At 42.6% G+C, this 21,760-nt stretch overlaps 2 protein-coding genes across 5 annotated transcripts in view; one reads left to right on the top strand and one right to left on the bottom strand.

The window, feature by feature from the left end:
- The window catches only part of PKP4 (plakophilin 4), a 104,603-nt gene extending 90,660 nt beyond the window's left edge, over nucleotides 1-13,943 (bottom strand). Inside the window, exon 1 of the mRNA XM_030016726.1 lies at nucleotides 13,795-13,943. The gene's annotated coding sequence lies outside the window, so the exon portion shown is untranslated. The remainder of the gene's footprint in view (nucleotides 1-13,794) is intronic.
- Nucleotides 13,944-14,219: 276 nt separating this feature from the next.
- The window catches only part of CCDC148 (coiled-coil domain containing 148), a 90,094-nt gene continuing 82,553 nt past the window's right edge, over nucleotides 14,220-21,760 (top strand). For 3 of the 4 annotated variants that reach the window (XM_030017158.2, XM_030017157.2, XM_030017159.2), the window contains exon 1: nucleotides 14,281-14,330. The gene's annotated coding sequence lies outside the window, so the exon portion shown is untranslated. Of the gene's footprint in view, nucleotides 14,331-21,760 lie in introns of all 4 variants that reach the window. The other variant, XM_030017155.2, reaches the window with a different exon arrangement.

The raw sequence follows: 21,760 nt of genomic DNA, 5'->3' as shown, positions 1-21,760 counted from the left end.
TGATGCATGAATAATCATCACAATGGTGGGGCACAAGTATTCATTTCACCGATATGGTGACAAAAGAGCAATTAAACCAGCAAAAAAAGATTACTTAAACTTGAGCCTAAAAGAACAGAAACAAATCAGTTGCTGAAACAGCCATGGACCACATTGTTTTGGACTGACTTAAATTTTTAATGGAAGGGTAATTTAAGTAGGTAGACCTGTACCTGAAGTCGTACATTTGAAAAGAACAAATCGTACAAAATAGAAAACAGTGTGGTGAAATCAACCAGCTGAGCTCAGTAGAGCTGTCTGATGCTAGCGCTACCAAATAAATCTGTATCTATCCAAAGCGGTGGAAGGGATGACGCACAGAACATGCAATGTACATCTAAGCCAACAAGAATTACTTATCTGGGAAGCATACCTACTTTAAAAGAGATACAAGTGAAAAAGTAGAGCACCCTAAGGCGAGAGGAGAAATCGACATGTCCATGAATTTTGAGAACTGTTGTTTTCCAAGTCAAATAATAATGGAATTATGTGAAAGTTACAGACAATCAAGCCAAACAAGACTTGCTAAAGCAGCAAAGAAATTCCAAGAGTAACAAAAACATTTGTCTGTAGAGGCAACACGGTCAGGTAATACCCTACCAGTTACCTAAGACAGAATAAGCTAGACATGGTCTCTATTGTCAAATGATCACGATTATGTATTCAGCCTGTTTATGGGAAGGAAGACAAAATGTAGAGTTAATGAGAAGCTCCATCTGAAAAAAAGTTTATCCACTAGGAATTCCCTTGTGATTGATCATGTTTAACATTGTCAAAACAACTGGCCTTCACACAGCTTCCAAATTTGTGGGGGCTTTGGTAGGCAAAAAGGGCTTGGGGCATTAAGCAGGCATGTCATGATGGAAGACTTTGAGGAATTAATCTTGCTGCTGTTCTTTACCCACTCCACAGATGGTGACCAATGAAGTTTCTGTAACAGACAATAAGGTCCCAAAGAAGTGACTGGTGAGAAGAATATGGACTTACTAGCTGTCACTGTGAGATGGCCACAGTAATGGCACATGCCATTGTACAATACATCAAAAATACACTTCCAGCAGAGATTCTGAAGTGTTGCTTCCATTATAATGAAATACAAGTTAACCCACTGCCTAGCGCAGGTGTTGGTTCTCACATTTGCAGCTGGTTGTGCTGGTCCGACTGAATTCAAAGGCTGTCATGATAAAGGGACCAAACCCTCCTTTTTAACAGGCAGAAACCTTATAAAACAAAGACTGAGGAGATACTGTTTTCTATGAATACTTGGGGGTAAAAATGAGGATAAGGAGACATTTGAGAGAAGATCAAATACGTCTTAAATGACCATAAAGAAACTTAACTCTGTACCTATAAATTAGGAAATTTCTCAGTGTAATGAACATCTTGGAAAAGTGAAAAAAATATACTGAATATATCATTTGAGAATACAATTATTGGTGGCTATTTTCTTCACTGTTGTAATTGCACTGCTAGGATCCTGAGAGTGTATTCCTGTCATAATGGTATACCCGATTTATTTTTTCTTATTTATACAAATAAAATCATATCTACCATAAGGGAAGTCAAACTACTTCAATCACACAGTTAAAACAGCAGAAAGTAGCCGGCTCCTCTGGGATGCGTTTACAGTCAGTATTGTTTTGATTCATATCCTGCTGGCATCTTTGCAACTGGAAAATGTTAAGGCCAAATCAAGGTGATTTGCTTGCTTTCCTTCTGTGGTAGGGCCATTTCAATTAGGGCTCTTGAATAAAATATACACAAATATCTTCATATAGTAGCTGAACTTATTAACAATCAAAACTATTACTACATTTAGCATCCACCCACAGCACTCTAACAACGCCGAGTACATCTGGACATCCACAGGATTTTTAGAATCACATGTTCAGGTTCCACCATGTTTAAAGGTACAAATTGGCATCTGAAAACAATTAGTTCAAGCCACTGCATCTCCCTCTGCTAGTTTTATGGTAAAGACCTCACATTTCGGTTTAAGTTCACCTGGGACTAAATGGGCATCTGATCCTGTCTGTTCAGCTTAGAGCTAGTCAAGGTGGTCAAGGCCATAGCTGCTCTAACCGATCCAAAATCAGTAGCACAGGAGAAAATCTACACAGACGTAGTTGTGTCGTGATAAATGGTAATTTACTTGGAGATGCTGAATGTCCCCTACCCAAGTAAATTTGCACACGTAAATCACCATTCTGTTTGAAGATAACATACAAACCTACACGTAGATCCTATGCTGCGTAAAGTTTGACGGCCAGATATTCTTTCATCTAGATGAAGAAATGATCTTGACATTGGCCAGCCAAGAGGCACAGTCACTGCATCTCCTAATACATGCTTCGAGATAAAAAAGGCAAATGGAAATGAAAGCAGACACTAGCACCACATCACTCAATGCTACTAGGTCCACTTCCAGTATACTGGCCAAGATTAATTATATTGAACACTAGCTCTACCTTCAAGGAAAAGCTGGGTGGAAAGCTAATGTGCACTTAAAACTGAAAAGGCGCGGTTTTTGTTTGTACATCTATGAAGTCATAAGTCTTACAACTTTCAACACATTACATCATGAGGCAACATCACACCAAACTGCTTCACGTTCCTATTGAAAAAATACACTGGCAAGAAGTCTAAACTGTGGACCATACAAGGCTGTCCATCAGTAAGGTCCTTTAAAGGTGAACTAAGTCACCAATACTACTGTAAAGATAGCTGCTCACTTCATGCACTGTATAAAAGATTATTAAATGCATTAAAAATAAGAAAGCATTATATTTCAAAAAATAGCATATCCTCAGTTATAAGCATTGTCTTCAGCTTGGATTGTCCTGTTTCAAACCAAGACTGAAAAAGCCCAAGTATCAAATGCATGTAGTAAATCCAGCTACCCACAAGAACTTCAGAAAAGCTACACTGCATCAGACTAGAGTTTCATCTAGCTTGATAATCCTGACTGACGATGGCCTATAGCAGGTGCTTGAGAAAAAAAAGACAGGAGAAGTATGCAGTTCTGTATCCCCAGGTTTCTCTCCCAGCCACACAAGGAAACAAGTCGTCTGTACAAACAAGACAGCTTCCAATCTTGAATTACTAGATTCAGCTGAATTATGGGAAGTTAATGTTAAAGCAGATAAAAAGTCCCAACTTACAATATCTTTTAAAACATGGCATAAAATGAAGGAGAAATATTTTGAAGGAACACAGAATATTAGCTGTTTCCCAGGGGTTCCCCTCCCCCATTCTGTAAAGAATCTTCTTTTAAAACCTTTAAATACAAGTGCCAGATTCTTGCACAAAAGATACTGAAGAACAGTAGTTATTAATCTGTTGTCTGGAACCAAAACTTGACTCTGAAATACAGGCCAAGCAAGCTTAAGAGCTTTGAATTTCAGTAGACTATACTCTTCCATAAGGATTTTCACCTGATGCCTTAGTTTAAGAAATGATAAAACCCATTGACAAGTGTAAATATAAAAGGCAGCGGTTTGACAGGAGGGTTGATAAAATAAAAGTTGTAAAAACTGAGGAAGTTAAGAAGATTGTTTAGTTATCACAACTACATCTTTGCTCTCCTTCTGTTTGAGGCTGTTATAAATTGCCAGAGCAGAGGCTCTGTAGTTGGTTGCTAATTAGTTAATGAATCTTAGTAGAATGACATTGCAGAAGTTTCACACTTAGTATTTATTCATACCGGGGGGAAAAGGACACACCACACGAAGTTCTAGAATTAGAAGGCATTTTTGCACCCAAGAGAAAAATCTCTAGCCTGGCTATAATTCTGTGCAACATGCAAATCATTTCAGTCAGCTAGAGGCTATTTTTAAGTTAGGAGACCGCAGCTAAGGCAGCCTCCATGAGATCCTGGGCAAGGAGGGAATGAGCAGGAATGGAGTTCACGCAGTAGTATATCCTGTCTCCCCTTCCTCCAACATGTTTAAGTTTGCCCATCTAAAGACTTGGAAGTGAGACAGACACATCAAATATTTTGAAAGAAAAGCCTAAGCAAGCAGGTGGCTGTTTGCCACACAGACAACAGTAACGTGCTTTTACCAATTGCCTGCTTGTTTCAGTAAACCTGGGGGAAAAAGGTTTGCTTAGGATCATACAAAACCAATTGTCACCTCCAAGAGAAGCATGAAATACTGAAGAAGTTACCTGCTTAGTGTTAGCGGTCCTTGATTTTGTAAGAAAAAAATTCTATACAAGTAAAAGAATGCGTTTGACTGTTGGACTGAGACGGAAGTATTTCTGAGCTGGTATTCTGATGACAAAATGCGACTGAAGGAGGTGGTGTCATAAGTTTTCATACAGTGACGTTCTTCTAAAGCGTGACCAATCTCAGCTTCCATTCACAAGGAAAAGATAACATTTATGCCTCAAAATGCAGAAAGTTGTCTGCATAGCAAGATACTTTGTTTTCACAATACTCAATCATAACATGCAAGTTTGAGAACAATCAATTCAGAAAGGCATTATTCAGTAAAGACCAGAAAAAAAAGCCCCAACAAACATTAAGAAGTTGAGGACTCACAGGTGTTCTTTAACACAACAAAAACCGCAATTTAAAATCCACCTGCTACAGACTGCTGCAGAAATGTTTCTATTGGTGACAATACTGTTTTTACCATTTGTAGTGATGCATCCTGACATTAAAGTTGCATGCAAATTAACTAGCCTACCAACCTGATATTTTTCCATCAACTGTTTTAATCCGCAAAGATGTGCACACAGGAAGGACTAAGTAACTATATAAACGAGCTTTTAATCAGATGGTCTTATTGAAACTGTTAAAACTTGAACATGTGAAAATAACATCACACAGTTTGCAATGCTATACATGAAGTGTTACTTTCAACTTCTATAACAAAAAATATTTGGAATATTACCATCCTAAAATATTTTTGTTCTGTTGTAATATGATGCCATATTCTGTTGTAATATGATGCCTCCGGATTAAGGGAAAACAAAGGAAAACTCTGGAAAAATTGCAATAACTTATCTTTGCTATCTAAAACAAAAAAATAATTGTATCTTCCTTTTCTATTTCAAATTCCAGTCCTTCTGAAATATATTACTAAATATTCATATTATAGAATAAATCAATATACTAGTAATACAAGACAATTTAATAATAAAACATAAAATAATACAATTAACTGTATCACTAAAACAGCATTTGCTCAAATTCAAATAAGGCAAGGCTTCTAGACCTGATGAACTACACAATTCCTAAAAACAGGCAAGATGTGATTTAAAGTATCTTCTTTTACATCTATTACAGTAAAAAAGATATAAAACCCCTAGTCATTATGAATACCAATAAGTATATTAAGTTTAATAAAAAGTGTTATGTTCCTACACTGTGTGGGTAAATTTTCAGACTTTATTACTGCAGCAGCAACTGATTGAAGGACAGGTCTTCCTGCTCCTTTCTAAGCACTCGGTGTTGGCCAAAATAAAACTCAATAGCTCATCAGCCAAATCTAATTCCTGTATTCAGTCTGCCTAGCTAATTCAATGTATTTTGAGTTACTGACTACCTTTGGGGTGGGGTTTTTTGTTGTTTGGTTTGGGATTGGGGTTTTTTATATTTATTTAATTTTTATATCAGTGTCAGTACATGACTTGGTGAATTTTTTGTCTTGCTTAAAAATAACCTCTGTGTTCTACAACAGTATTAAAAAACTCTCTCAGGACTGGAAGACTGATTACATCAGCCTGAAGAAAAAAGCATCCCACAACAGGCAGTGTTGTCTACCAGGACTTCCTTAAAAAATTTCAAGTCTTTGAACCACAGTAAGTTTTGTATCAGTCTTTCTGTTCAGTAAAGAATTCTAAACAATGATTTTTAAAAGTATCTTCTGGAAAAGAATGTATTTAATTGCAGTGAAATCTCACAAATCTCAGCATATGCTGTTGCTGTGATTTATGCTAAGAAACAATGGCAAGACTAAGAAAACTTAGTAATTTTCTTTCTTTAGTGGATAGCCCAAATAGCACGGAGCAAACAGACACATCTCACAGATCTATGAGTCAATCTGAAATTTCTGGGTTCAGCGTTTTTTCATCTCTTGTTTGAAATATAAACACGCTCCCAGAAACAAATGATGTATTGTATCAATCATTTCACATGCCAATATTTTCTATTTCAGTTAAAATATAGCACTGGTTATTTTCATTACATTAGTTATGAGGACAAAGCTTGATATCAAGGATATAGAGCAGCAACAGATGGCAAATTCTGCTAGCGTATGTTCGATTAAGGCTGTATCAAATAATATAGACCAACAACTCAGCATTATTACTGGATCACAAGCACCCTGGATGAAGGTATGTATTATAAAAAGTCATGTTCTTCCTATCTTCTCCTCCACTTGTTTCATCTATCTGCTTAAGTTTTGCCTTTTTGTTTGTAAGCTCTATGGAGCATGGATTTCCCTCTACTTCATAGAAGGGCACATCAATTTGGAGTTTAGGCACTACTACAGTACAAATGAAATCTCCTTTCATGATACGCTATCATTTTGATACTGTCATCTTATTTCTTAATAACAAAATCTTGCAATTTTGTTTTTCAATAAAAACAAGATGAAAATGCTAACTCTTCTTAAGATCCGTCTCCCTATGTATCTTTAGATACCATGCAAGACTTGAGCAGGAATCTGCAAAAGACAATCGGTGAACAGTACCACACAAACAAATCTGTACACAGAATTTCTCCAATTAACACTCCAGCACTTCACTTGTTCAGAAGCCCTTGAAATCAGTTGCATTACGTACACCATCTAGGTTTTATTTTTGTGAAAGATATGAAACACTTCATTTTTAAGCATGTTACAATGACATGGAAGTTAAGGGGTTATCACTTGTCTGAAATTGTTTCAGAGATCAGTGATTTTTTTTTTTTTTTTTTAAGACGGGAATTACTACAAAACCTGCCACTACAAAGTGAAAGAGTTAATTCTAAGTGGAGAGATTGTACTGAATTTCAGCATATTAGGTAACATATATCAGTACCAGCATTGTATGCACAAATCGATCCAGGAAGAAACATCTGGGAATTTGTATCCTGTGCTCACACTGTATCAGCAACTGAAAGTTTCCAAAGGATATCTCAAAGAAAGCAGGGAGCCTGCCGGCTGACCCAGCTGCATACGCACTATGTCCCAACCCACAAGCAAGTTTCCGTAAACCGTACTGCACATGAACAGGCTAATGGGAATGACTACCAGTTTACTAGTTTTCACCAATCAGATTCACCTGCATAACAACAAATACAAGAATACTCAACTCACATGTTGTACAGTAAACAGAAAATTCTGCCAATACAAGATGACAAAGAACATGTTTTTGGAATTGAAGAGATTTCCTCTAGGAGTGCTAAGGATGCACTGCCTGCCACCACCTTTCTGGGCAGGAAGAAGACAGAAATCCTCAACAAACTGGAAAGTCTCCTGTTCACATTAAACTTCTGGCAGAGACGGCGTTAAGTAAAATGATTTCAAGCAAATTAAGATATAGATTAGATGCTTTCTATTTGGACACGTGTAATGCAAATGCTTTTGAGTACATTTACAAAAAAATGTTAAAAGTATGGCACAGGTGATAGCCTAAGGCTTTCCACACCACATAGGTACCATAATGAGGTTTTGTTAAGAAGGTGAAGAGAGGAAAAGTTTTTGGCACCCACACAAACAAACAGAAATCCAGAATTTTTCTAACACTTCTTCCCTGTTCCCTTACAGCTGAACCTCATTTGAGAAAAGGCAACATCTGGCACCACACACTGCAGCTCCTCCTTTTCCTCACTTGCTCTCCAGATCTCTGCTACTTCTTACCCTGCCTGGCACTAGAAAACTTGCTCCCACCTTCTTGCCTTCAGACCCTTCATCTCCTTCCGGGACATACTCCTCCCTCTTGCTCCTACTGCCCCTGGAGATGGCTCCAGCTAAGCTAAGGACATTTACTGGACCGAACCAATGCTGTGCAGAGCTGCTCTTGCTGCATTTTGTTCTGCTGCCAGCTAGCACAAGTACTCTCTGGACAAGTGAATCCCACCAGAGCTTTCCTAATTAATGGTCCAAGATGTACCTCACTCATAAGGGAATGGGGACCCGGCGCTCTGAACTCCTATTTAGGAATTCAACTAACAATAAAGGCTAGCTAATTATACAACCTACGCAGTATCTATGAACCATCTGCTCTGCAGATCCAATACCTAAAGGGTAATTTTATTCACTGCCCACAATTACCACCCCACAGTTGCATAAACAGTAAATACATTAAAAATCCCCCCATTGAGCTGTGATGCAGAAAGCAAGTTTCAGCTCGTACATCTTCAAAGGATTTACAACAGAGTCCTCTTTTCTCTTTAATAGTGAATTAATCGCAATACCAATCAGAATACTAGATTGTCTATAATGTTGATTTAAGGTTCACAAAACCCCACTACATTTCAGTTAGAACACTTAGATCACAAGTCTTTTATAAGCAGAAGGCCCCACTACGTGGGGGTGGGGAGGAAGAAGTCTTAATTTTAATTATTCCTTGAAGGATGGATCAATCACTCTCAAATAAAGTAATAACTCACAGTTTTATTTTCTCCAGTAAAATAAAGGTGCAGTTAAAATTATTTTTAAAAGCCATTAAACAGGAAGTTGAGTGGTCGTCAATTTCCAGTGCTAGGTAAGAACTTTGTAAAATGCTATGCAGGTTAAAAAAGGCGGGGGGGGGGGGGGGGGGGGAGATATCTGCAAGAGATGGCCATGGAGACATTTTGGAGAAAAACAGTAATTTCTTTTTCTTTGTAACCACAATATCTTAATATTGCAATAACAGGACGAAAACACATGTGTATTAAAATTATGCCTAACTTTTTTTTTTTTTACATTTCTGTTAAAAAGGCACCTTGTTTAAAAATACTGAAAGACTAAGAACGGATTTTCCCCAACTTTACCCAAAGTGATGTTGTCTCCATTTGCCTGTAAGAGTGGGATGCAACGAAAAGGACTAGAAAGTTAAAGATAGCCACAGAAATTCTCCACGGATCACTTCAACCAAAGCTTCTGCCTTCACTGTTCACTGCCGACTCAAGGGGAGGAAAGGCAAGGCAAGGCAAGGCAGGCAGCAAACTGGCTGAGCTGGTTCATAGAGTCCTGCTCTCCCAGCCCAGTGCGAGACACTGCTCTTGAGGAAGGGAGGGAGGGCTGACTCAAGAAGCCGATCCTGAAAAGAGGACAAGCCTGCGCTAGAGTCACCTCCCTGACCCGGTGACACATGCCCGCTCCCCGACTGGAAAGGCACGTCCTCCTGCCTTTTAGTGGCTCAGAGAGCAATTAAACCTCTGCAGGATACCATTCGAAGAGCCTTCTCCTTAAGCCTTTCCTTTTAATGAGAGTGCTGGGGATTTCATAATTAAAAAAATAAATTAATTAATCTACTGTGAAACTAAAGGAGTCCTTCCTTCTTCCTGAAACGCATGTGTCTCTCCTCCACCTTGGAAGGAAAAGGAGTGAGGTACTAAGGGCAGAGAGGGAAAGAGGCAGCGAGCGGGAAAGGAGCAAAGGTCTGAACACTGGTGCCAGCTGCAGAGATTTTAACTGACAAGAAGCTGCGGTTTTCTTCTGTGCAAGCAAGAGCTTTGGGAAGGTCACCAGAGGCAGTTTTCAGCTGTCCTCATCCACCTCCTCCCTCCCTCTGCAAACCTCCCCCGAGCAGAAGGAATGAGTATTCCGTTTGAGTAAAAAGAACATGAAAAGTTGTCCAATGAACTAGGACGTATCACAGGCCTTAGGAAAAGCAGCCGAGAATCGGAAAAGCTACCAAGCACACCCAGAGAACCGCTTAGTGCTGGCAGTCCCTCCAGCTCCGTTTGCAAATTAGTTAGGCACAGTTCTGCTGCAGGAACCAAGCGCAGTTTTACAGCAAGAAGGGCTGTTTCCACGGGTTTTGGTTCTGTGCTCAGCTGTTGTTATGTATTTGCTCTCCATCTCGACCAGTATTTGAACTGCCTTATTGTCAGCAATATTTGCAAACAAGCTAGGAACAGTAGCAAGCAATATTTACAAGCCATGCCCAAAACTCCAGTTTCAGGTCTGGCTTTCTATTTACTTGCACATAAAGCTATGCTAGCTCAATTATCTTTTTTTTTTTTCCCCCTCCCTAATTAATAAAGTTTGAACCAGTTCAGTTTACTGTTGGAGTGACAGTACATGCCACATTCATTATGATTTGCTGTCTTATTTTCACTAGAGGAACCCCCCCCCCACCCCAAACCTAACAAAAACCTCTGAAAATTCCAGAACTTTGCACTGCACTAACAGGAGTTACTCAGGAGATGCTCACGCGCTTTTCATACGAGATGGCAAAACACGTACTTTCTGCAGCAACTCGTTACAAGTTGTTTCCCACCAAACCCTGGCAAATGAAGTTACTGTTCCGAAGCCCTTAGTTTGGCAGCCTCTCGCCCGGCGTTTCTGCACACCGGCAGCACGCGGATGCCAGGCTGAGCCCTCAAGGAAAGGCAGGCACAGACGGGCTACCTGGCACAACAGGGTCCCAGGTCACCATCAGGGGTTCCCTGCCACAACAGCCAACTAAAACCTTGCGTATTGTTTATAAAAGCCCCTCTGCTTATGGGGACTGCTCTGTTTAACTTAGTTGTAAATGGCTTAAAAGGAGTGCACCTCTGTATGAGGAATCCAGTTTTAACCTAGGCTCACTGATTTGAGTGAAAATAATAAGAAAGTAAATGAGAGCAATACAAAATACGTCTGATAACAGGCTCATAGGTATTTTTTTTCCCAGACAAATATCATGAGTTCTGCTTGCTTTTTAGGGGTCTTTTCTATACCATATTACAGTAACTACCTTCTGGTAATAAACCCAATTATTCTTGATTACACTTATAACAACTTCATTAAGCTCACTAAGATCCCTGAACTAGTCAGTGCTTTCTTGCACCAAATAAATAATCAGATAAATGCTTGCAGAACTTGCTCATTTTCAGCATCACAATTAGGAAAAAAAACTCAGCAAAATTAAGACGGTACTCACAGAGTCCCACCTTTTGGAATTGCTTTAGCCTTTCATCTGTTATAAATGTATTTAAATAATCTACATAAAGTGAAGCAGAAGTACATAAAGTTCTTATTTATGTTTCCTGTTTTGTAAATATGCAGAGTGTTTCTTCCACTGAGGCTTCTCTCACAATGCATGCAGATTTCCTATACTGAACACCTGACATAGCTTACTAATTAAAATTACTATTACTTTTACATAGCACATGCTATCGTTCAATACAAAAAATACACCAAAATGCATTATAGATGCTATTTTGCTGGTACATGAAGCTGCTATAAAAAAAGTAATGCATCATATCGCTTTCCTTGTTTACATTGTCTGACTGAATTCATCTGTTCATTATAAAAGGATCCTGCATTACTATTTAAAAAGAGCAAACACCAAAAGGTGTGTTATATTGTCAACATTTTAAGAAAAATCAGAACAAATTCTCCCCTCTTATAAAAGACTCTCTCACAAAACTTGCTCCAACTGTGTTTTATAGCAGAACTTCTATTATTATTACTGCTATATATCCTTAACATCTAACAAGATGAAAGGAAAGAAGAGATCATTTTTTCTGGAAAAGGCCCATCAGCTTTTCTACCTTAATTAAAAATATTAATAGCAACGTATTTCAGTAGCAAGGTAGCACTTTACAAGCAATTTAAACAAAAGGAGAAAGTTATTGCAATCTGTCTTTTCACAGACAGGTTACATTCATTTGCATGTAATACTGTAATATTTAACTGAGACGCTACAGCATGTCAGTGCCAGCAATAAGCTTTTGCCCCAAAAAACAGACTCCTCCCATTTTAAATGGGACGGACAAGACTAAATTAGCATATCTCCATAGACTAATCAAGTACATTTAGTAGGTTCCCATATTTTTATCTCAGTGAACGTATTATTTGGCATTTGCCTCAAAAATACAGTTATTTAGTCAAAGGGGAAAATGTTGTCATCCTTGTGTTCTCCTAATCTCTAAACTCCCAAGTTACTAAAAAATGAGAAGGCTGAAAAAACTGAAAAGCTAGTTAATGAAACATTAGCACTGCATGTCCAACCACACCTTTTCCTTCAAACAGTCAAGTCTTGAAGCAATGACTAATGTAAAACTAACACGGAGCAGAAGGTTATTAAAAAAAAAAAAAAGAGTACAAAGGTCTGCGGGCCAAACACAAGCACTTTAGAAACACACAGTTGTTCTTTGGTGAGATATTGATGCACTCTGAGGCGTTAGCTGGGAGGGAAAAAGGACCAGAGAGGGCTCAATTCTGAAACTGTTTTTTTTCTGTGGCATTTGGCATTTCTACCTTCCACACAAATTACAATCACATAAATACAATTTTTTGCTGAAACAGCCCGGGTTCAGCATCAGGACCAATTTTATTCTTCGGAGGCTTGGTTTCCCAGCTGTCCTAGCCTTAGGCACAGTAGTTGCGTTCAGTAATTTGTATCTACAGATACGCTGACACTTCTCAGACCACTGCAGAGTGCCGTAGGTACGGGCAAGCCCGCTTCATCTCCACCGGCAAAACCCATCAGCTCGCAAACGTCCACGTGTGCCACAGCCCGCACCTAGATGGGCTCGCACGGTGCATGCGCTGCTTCTCTCCTCCTCCTTTTCATGTTTTCGATCAGAGACGGGGGGAAAGACCAGCAAAAAGTTACTGCCTCCGACAGCCCTGCTGCTCCCGCTGCGCGGGCGGGGGACCCTCTGCCGACTCCCCACTGCCGGGCCAACGGCACCGACCCGAACGTCAGCGGTCGCGCAGAGGTTAACCAAAAAATTCGCACGTTTGCATCGCGTTCGGGGAGCACAGCGACGGCAGCCTGCCTCAGAGCCGGGGACAAGAGGCAGCCCGCCACGGAAACACCGTCCGTGTGGCAAAGCACGCTGCCCGCCGCGGCCGGCCAGCCGGCGCCGGGCCGCTCCGGCGCGGTCCCCCCGGCGGAGCCCGGCGCGGTCCCCGTGGGGCGCTGCCCCTGCCCGGCCGGGAGCACCGGCCCGGCCCGCCGACACCCGCGATTCCCCAAAGTTTCCGCCGTGTCCCCGCCCGCCCGCCCTGGCGGCGGCACCGCCCCGCGCCCCCGGCTCCGTTACGCTGCGGGCGCGGTACGGCGCTCCGGCGGGGCGGCCCTGCCCGCTGCGGCTCCCGGCTCCCGCCCGCCGCGCCGCGCAGACGGCGCCCTTCGGCGCGCCTCCGGCCGCGCATCCACCGCGGGCTCGCCCGGGGAGGGATTCGGGCCTCGCCGGGGCTTATAGTCGTCGTTGCCCCGGCCGCGACCCCCCTCGCTTCTCTCGCTCCGCTTCCCTTCCCTAGCTCACCTTCCCCCTCCTCTCACCTCCCTCCCTCTTCTCCCGCGCTCCTCCGCCCTACGCTTATCTCGTTTCCAGTTTCCTTCGTTCTTGCGCACCTCCGCCCGCAGGGCCCGCGCGGCCAGGCAGCGGGGCGGCAGCGCGGGCGCAAAGGGCACGCCAGGCTCCGCCCGCGCGGAAAGGTGCGCGGCGCAGGCGGGCAGCGGAGCCACGGGCCCGGCAGCGGGTCCGCCCGTAGACGGCGGCTCCTCAGCCCCGCTGCCCCGGGCCCCCGGCGGGCTACCGCCGCCGCGCCTCCCGCCTCTCTCGCTCGCCCCCGTCCGGCCCGCGGCCTATCCCCCCAGCCCTGACCCACTCACCGCGCGGAGAGAGGGAGGCGGCGGCGGCGGGGCGGCGCGGCCGGCCCCGCTCAGCGCGCCGGCGGGCCGCGGCGGGCCCTAGCCTGGGGTCTCCATGGTGGCGGTGGTGGGCGCCGGCGCCGCCGAGCCCCGCCGCCCGCTCCGCCTGCCCTCGCTCCGCCCCGCCCGCGACGTCAGCGCAGCGCCCTGCCCTGCGCCCGCGCCCATTGGCCGGGCGCGGCACAGGGCGGCGCTCTATTGGCTGCTGCCTCGCGTTAAACCCGCCAACGGCGGCGCGACTTGAGGTTGCCATGGTTACCGATGCTGTGAGGCGGCGGAGTGGAAGGCGCCGCCGTCCCCTCAGCGCGGCGGGCGGGGGGCGCGGACGGGTCGGGACGACGCCGACGGCAGCAGCAGCAGCAGCAACGCTGGGCGGGGGGACGCGGCGGCCCCGCACCGCGCCCGGGGCGGCTGCAGGCGGGAGCGCCCGCTGGGCGGTGCCGCTGGGGCGGGAGGCTCCTCCGGCGCCACCGGGGAAGCCCGCCGGCCTCCTCGCGGTGAGTGTCCGTGCGCGGCGCGGGAGCGGGCGGGGCGCAGGTGGCTGGAGCAACCGGTTGCAAAATGGCCGCTGCGGCGGTGCCCGCGCGTGCCGCCAAGGCCGCCGCCGGCCGCGGGTCCCGGTCCCCTCGCCGCCGGCCGGGCTCTCCCGGCGAGGCTGGCCGCCGCGGGTGGCCGTCTCGGCGGGCTGCCTCCCGCCCCGCCGAAGGCGTCCTTGGAAGTCCTCGGGGACGGCGTTGCCGCCGCAGGAGCGGTAGCGGGAGTTGACTTCAGTTGGGGCTCTCCGGCGGTTCCCGGCGGGCCGCAGGGAACCAGGAGCGGGAGACCGGCAGTACCGGCAACGCAGGTTGCCCTGCGGGACGTACGGCCCTTAACTCTGCTCGGACCCTGACGGATGAAGTCAAGGTGTTTGTGAAACCGGAGAAATGCTTTCTAGAGCGTCTTAAAGCCTCACCGTTCTGAAGCTTCTAGTACTGGCCTAACTCTATTTATGGCGTAGAGAGTTACAGATAGAGAAAAGAAAAGCCAATATATCTGAAGATGGTGTAAAACACTTTAAAAATAGGTTTGGGGTGAGAGGGCGTGTGTGTTAAATGCTGGGTCTTCCTTTTGAGTTAAGGGACCCTTCTGAACACAAAACCTCCCTGTTTCTCAGGGTCTTCTGACTGATACCGTTTCCTCTCCTGCCAGCCTACTGCTGTTACAGTTGCAATAGGACAATCACCACTTCATTCACTAGTATGATGATGACACTGTAAACGGCTAAAAGAAGCCAAGACCAAATTGCCACTTGAATCTTCCCAGAAGTGCATGTATTCTTGTTTTACTCTATTATGCTTTTGCCTTTTATCTTTTCCTGATGCTTGTCTAGCACACCAAGAAAGCTCCAGATATTCTCCTGTAGGCAAACTTGTATTTGGGGAGTAATTCCATGAGCAGCTCTTACTGTCTTAAGAGGTTGTCTGATTCAATCCCCTCCCCTGTTGCGTTGATGCAGACTGTGTAGCAATCCTGCTGAAAAATAACCGTGAAAATGGTACCTGCATTTTTACTGGTGTCTTTTTTCCATCCAGTTTAGTGTGCAATGGAACGCACCATATTTTTATCTTGGCATAAGGACGTGTGACAACTCCGATGTGGTTTAATCAGTGCTGATACTACGAGTTGCACTATGTCCTTACCCTCTGTTCAGAAAGGAACTGCAGGTAAAAAGTAGGGGCTAGCTGAACATGGATAGTCACCTATAAACTTAGAAATCACATAGTCCCTTCTCTTAATTTCCTACTTGGAATGTAATCTGCTACACTGGAAACTGTGTAGGCTATTGGTATAATTTTTAATCTCTGTAGTATTTGTTGCTATTCGTATGGATTAATACAGTAGGAACTCCTACAGTACAATCATATGCGAAATGGAGAACAGTTGGCATATGTAAACAGGGGTCTTGATTCCTCACTGCCCTGAAAATCTCAGGATTCATACTATGTTAGGTGGATATAAAATGTTACCAGACCAGAATGGTGGCCTGCTGCTAGAAAATGGGAAACAGGAGTCCAGAGGAGTAACAGCAGAAACTTAGTAAAACAAAGAGTAACAAGGGTGAAATAAGATAAGCAGGGGAAGGGTCAAATGAGAATGGAGAGCAAGAGAAAAGGAAAAATAAAATGTAAAATCAGAATAAGTAGATCGAGAATAAAGTGAGGAGAAAGCACAGAACCTGTGAGAGCAATGACTTTCATTCGTTGCAAGGTTGCTTCTACCAAAGGTGTACTGGATTAATTAAATGAACTTCAAATCAGTCTCAACTGGTTTTAACCTGTAATTCGGATATTGTTATGTTGGCTTAGCTTCCACAGCTTTTAGAAAATGAAGAAGCTTACTTGCCTCCCCTGGTAAACTGAACTATTTCTGAATGTTACTGTTGTGACCGTGGAAGGCACAGTCTACTGGCAGGATGTGAAAGGTGGCATAATGCCATCTCCAGGCCTTCCAGACTCTGGGTGGCTCCAGGTGGCTGGCTGTAACCCTCAGCATTATTAGGAACAGGCTGTTCCAAGTGCCCTGTATCCCTGCAAAGCCATGCATTGCAAGGTCTCTCTGTATTTAGAGTTTGCCACTGGGGCAAGATGGGAAAGGGTAAGAAGTAATGGCACGAAGGAGAAAGTGATCTTGAGCCAGTTTGTTTTGGCACAATGGAAGTATAAAGAATTAAAAATAATATTTTTGAGGTCCTGTCAGATTTGCAAATATATTGAGTGACTATCAGTGAAGGAAAGCTGTTTCATTCTATCTGGTATTAGTCATACAGTCGTAGCTTTTTTTATTTGTTTTGGCACCCGGAGCAGCCAATACATTATCTAATTTGACTGCTGTGTATCACAGGCCATCAATTCCCACCCAATTTATCACTGTACTGAGCCCAATAGGGACAAAATATGTTATGGAAAGGCACCCCATTTTAACTTTCCAATACAAAGAGCTGCGTGGTATACTGATTCTTTTGATTTCTTATTCCATTAGCTGATAGTAGCCTTTGTCAAATACATGTTTAAACTCTTATATCAATTTTAGGATCAGCAACAAACAAGTACTGTTTCTTTTTATTCACCTCCCTTAGGATGTGATTTGAAAGTAAGATGATCTTTCTTTTTCATTATCAGTGTCATTTGGAAAGCACTGATTCCATTATGTTTGCAAATCTTATAAAAAAAATCTAATGGCATGTTTTCCTTCTGAACCTTCCTGGTTTCTTATGAGCCTTGAATCTGATCTCTTAAAATGATTGTGCTCGTTTTCTAGCTTTTTAGACGAGCAATTTAGTTAACGGGTATTTGCTGGTTGTTTTGCTGCTGTTGTGCTCCTTCAGTATTTCAAGTCATTAATATGTTTTTCTGCTTTGTTTATTCTGAAATTAATCCAAATTGGAGTCTTTATATATATATATATATATATATATATTCCACAGATGTTCACAGTCCTTGCAGAACACTGGCATGCCTATCTTTAATTTGGTGATTATTTCTCTATTTGCAAGATTACCTAGGTTTTCTCATTTGGTGTAAGCATGCAGGCGCTGTGGCTAGAAAATGGGAATTGTCGGCACAGAATGCTTGGTCCTTGGAAATGCGTGATTATGAAGATAAATATCAGTCACAAAACTAGTGTTGCCTTTGTTTCTCTTTTTTTTTTCTGGAAACTATTTAGTGCTACCTGTTTTATCTGTAATCTCTTACAGGTACTGAAATTACAAAGGTTTGGAAAAAAATAACTGGAGAAGAGAGTGATGCTCATGGCAGGCTAACTGAACAAATGAGCAGCTGTTTAGTGTTCACAGGGGAAATTATTTAGATGTGTGGGTTTTTTCCCCTCATTAAAACCTACAATTTGATTTCAAAAGTTACTGCAAGCCATTGTGTTGATGTCACAGCAACTCAGTCAATCATGATACAATTGACTTTGGGTAATTTGGAAACTGTAATTTCATTTGGTTTAAAAAGCAGTAAATGTTCTGGGGTTTTTTGTTTGGTTTTTTGTTGTTGTGGAACTGGGGAGATGTGGCACCTAGTAGAAGGTGTATTTTTGAAGTAATAGTGGGCTGACATTTTGCTGTTTTAGCGAGGGTTTTTACAGAAATTTTAAGTTTCAAATGGTAGCATTCAAAATTACTGTTCTACCATGGATATAGATTTCTATCTCCCTGTGCAAAAAAACAAAATATCAAGGAAAACTGTTTGGATACTGCCAAGTTGTTTGCATTTTCACAATTTTTTTTTCTTCCACGGCTTTGAAGCATCAGGTATGAATATTTGATTCTGGATCCCTCAAAGTGCTCTGCAGGGCCACCAAGTTTCTGATTACACAGCCACTTTAATCTGGCTCAAGCCCAGCTGCAATGGAATGGGACAATGCAACCCTGTCATGATATCTCTCCAGCTTTCCTTGTGCCAGCAAACGTGATCGTGCAACTGTGCAGTGGGCTAGATTACAAAATTGATCCAGTTTCCCCAGAAACCTCCCCACAACATATGCTCTTATTTTTTTAGTTGGATCAATTTCCTGATCTAGCTCACTGTTCCTGCCTCTAATGCCTGCAGTAAGATATTTGCAAGTAGCTGCATACAGAGGGAATGGGGGACCTCCTCTTCTGGCAGCAATGTGAAGTGTTTTGCCCTGGGTACCTGTTTCAGCAAAATGGAGGCTTGAGGAAGAACAGCTTGCTGGACCACAGTATAAGCTCAGTTGCTGAGTTGATTCAGGTTTAAGAAAAGTAACCTTTTCTTGGCAAAACAAAAGAATCCTGTACCAATATATTGATTCAGCTTATAGTGTGGCACCATGAGTGGTTTTGTTAATATTTTGTTTGGGGGTAGCATACTGCAGTGGGAACGTAGGAAGAAGTGCCCTGTGAAGGGAAGTCCTTAAGTAAGCTTTGCTGCTGAAGCCAGCTAATTGTGAAACCAGGCTTCATCACACATGTGCGCTGTAAGTCAGGGTTGCTCTTGGCTGTTAATGCATCTAACAAAACTGGGCAGCTCGGCAGCAGCCAAAAGGATGATTTGGTGAGAGGATGTGAGGAAAAGCTGAGTGGGAGGTTCAATAAAGAAAAGGTGATTAGCAGTCACTCTGTTCCGTGGGGTTTGAGGTCCTAAGCTTGTAAGTAATTTTTGTAGAAACTAATAACCTTAAAAAAAACCCAACAAACCAAAGCACAAAACAAATCCTCCTTCAGCCTCACAAACAAGCAAAAAAACCCCAGCTCTAGAGAATGTAGGTACTTATATCTCCTCAAGGGCAGGTGAAGGCCTGCTAAAATCCTTTGCAGTTTCTACAGACTGCTGCAGTTCTCAAGCTGAACAAAATATCACCCATCTTCTTACTAGGCCGTATTTGAGACCTGGAAAAAATGTTGAGAAATTTACCAAATTGTAATCTTTCTTATCAGACTAGGGATACAGAATTTCAAACTGCAATCTAGAGATCCTTATGAATAAGGAGGCAACAGAGAAAATGTATATGCAAAAAGAAGATTGATTCTTATTTATGGACTGTACATTTCAAAGGGTTGTAAAGGAGAGGCTTCAGACAAGCATGCTTTGGTTTTTTGGTAGTACATTATCAGTCAACATAACACAGTGATTTAAAGTGAAGGTGTGCCAAATTATTCCCTGCACATAACTCTGCAAATTTGGCCTAGCGGAACTGGCAAAAGGTGTACAAAATGATACTGATGCTCCTGACAAAATAACCTGCAGTGCCTTCTAAATCATATGAATTATCTGACCCTCTTGCTTGCTATCTCACAGGCTGCAGACAAATGTTCTTCTCTGACTCCAGCTATGCTACTGTCAGACAAAAATCAGCTAGGCTAGCTTAAGGTAGGGTGATACAGAGTCTTTGGTGTCAGCACTAACTCACAAGGTCCTGCTTCCTCAAGTTCCTCTTTCCCCCCACCAATGACTATTAGCCCTGTTTGTGTGTCTTCACCTTAAGCTCGGTTTGTGAAGCAGTCTGTTAAACTGTGAAAGGACTGATGCAGAATTTCTTTTCAGTATAACCATAAATGTGCAAATCACTGCAACTGAGAAAGCTGTAGCTTCTCATAGGGTGTAATAGGGAAAAGTATCCCGGTTTAAGGAGAAATTGGACTTACTCAAACAGCGTAATATGTTCTGGAAGCACTGATAAGGAAAAACTGTACCCTCATACAGTATAAATGAAACCAGCTGACTTCTGCCTGAAGTTCATTAAGAAATGCTTACACAAATTGGTCTGTCAGCAGAGCTGTGGGGAGGAGGCCTCCAGCAGTGGGTCAGTGAACCTTTTTATACAGGTTTGTTTTCTTAAAGAAAAAAACATTAGTAACAAAGCTAGCATGAAAATGGGGTAGGTGGAAATGCTTTAATTTAAAATACTACATGGAAGGCAAGAGCATGTGCAAAAGGCGAGGACAACTTAAATTCTATAAAACAAAGAATTGGACTTCTGTTTCCCTTCCTGCTTTGAGAAAATTTGGGCTTCAGCTAGTTAAAGAAAAGAAAACTCTCATGACAGAAAACTGTGTATTTCTAATTGTTCATTTTGCAGCGCTGGAAACAAAATCACATCAGTTGGTTTATCTGAAGAGCGATGGCATGGTGATTTAACAGCAGTAAACCAGATACTTTGTACAGAATTTTTAAGCCCAGTCTTCAGTAGGTAACTTTCTTTTTTTAGAGTAACTTGATGACTTCTGCATACTCTGAGCGTCTTTGTCTTCCGCTGAACTTCTGCTACTACTTAGTATTGATTATTTTGGTATCTGGTGGTTTAGTAGATGTGATGCCTCTTATAGGACACACCATTCTGCTACAGCTCCTTTAAAGTCTATCTCCTTAACTATACCTGCCTGTAAAATTACATTCTTATTCCATTGGCCCTGCATTATTACACATGGAATCCACCTTTGAAATTTCGTGGTACGGTGCGTATCCTACCTCTTGATAAGAAGTCATTGCAATTGAATTCTTGCCTACTGCATAGGCATAACTTGTTACCAGAAAAAAGGAGGTCTATGCTTATTTTGTGTAAGACCAGATTGCCTATGGTGTTACAACTTCACTGACGCCTGTTGCAACTAGGATTCTCTGTATGAGAAGACCAGTGCCTGTTTGGTTTAGCAAGGTGATAAGCAATCAAGCACTGTGTATTGAAGGGTAAAGAGATGTTTGTATCTCCCCTGCAAAGATGGCTCTTTGCAGAAACATGGTCAGTCCTTCAGGGTGACCACCCATGAGGGTGGTCTTCTGGTGGCAGGAGGCCATCATTAATAGAGAGCACTTCAGTATCACTTTCCAAAGTGGGCCATCTGAGCGACAGCCCTTCAGCTTGCATTGGTTTACTTTGCTGACTAGCCTGTTCCCAGGCTGTGAGCTCTGTAACCTCCTTAGTTTCCCCTGTCATTCAGTTCCTTTTAGTCTCCTGAATATCTGTTCTGAAGTATTTTCTGCTCTCACCCCAGTCCTTTCCTCCTTACTGTTCTTACACCGCTAGCAACACATCTTCTTTTCTGACTAAGCTCTCCTTTTCTTCTATGAAAACTGTAATGAAAAGATGCTGCTTTTGTAAAACCTTAGAGCTTTTAGGTTATGATCAGAAAGTTATATGTTAGCTGATGATATTAGTCCTATGAAACCTTCCTTGCTGGTTACTTACACAGTTTTGGTGGAGTTTTTTTGTGTTTGGTTGGTTTTTTTTAATGTATGCTAGTTCTCTTAGAAATACAATAATGTACTTCCTGTTGTACATTTGTTGTACAAGAATATTTAATACTGACCCAGATTTTACAAAATACTTTGGTGTGTTTAAGCTTACACATGCAGCTATGTGCTCTGTTGGATCCAGACTAGAATGGCCGTTATCTTGCAGAACAGTCTCCTGAAGATAAAGTCTA

This window comes from Aquila chrysaetos, chromosome 6, assembly GCF_900496995.4.
Source record: "Aquila chrysaetos chrysaetos chromosome 6, bAquChr1.4, whole genome shotgun sequence".
Taxonomy (NCBI): domain Eukaryota; kingdom Metazoa; phylum Chordata; class Aves; order Accipitriformes; family Accipitridae; genus Aquila; species Aquila chrysaetos.
The sequence above is the reverse complement of the archived record's forward strand: the minus strand, read 5'-3'. Positions and strand labels throughout refer to the sequence as shown.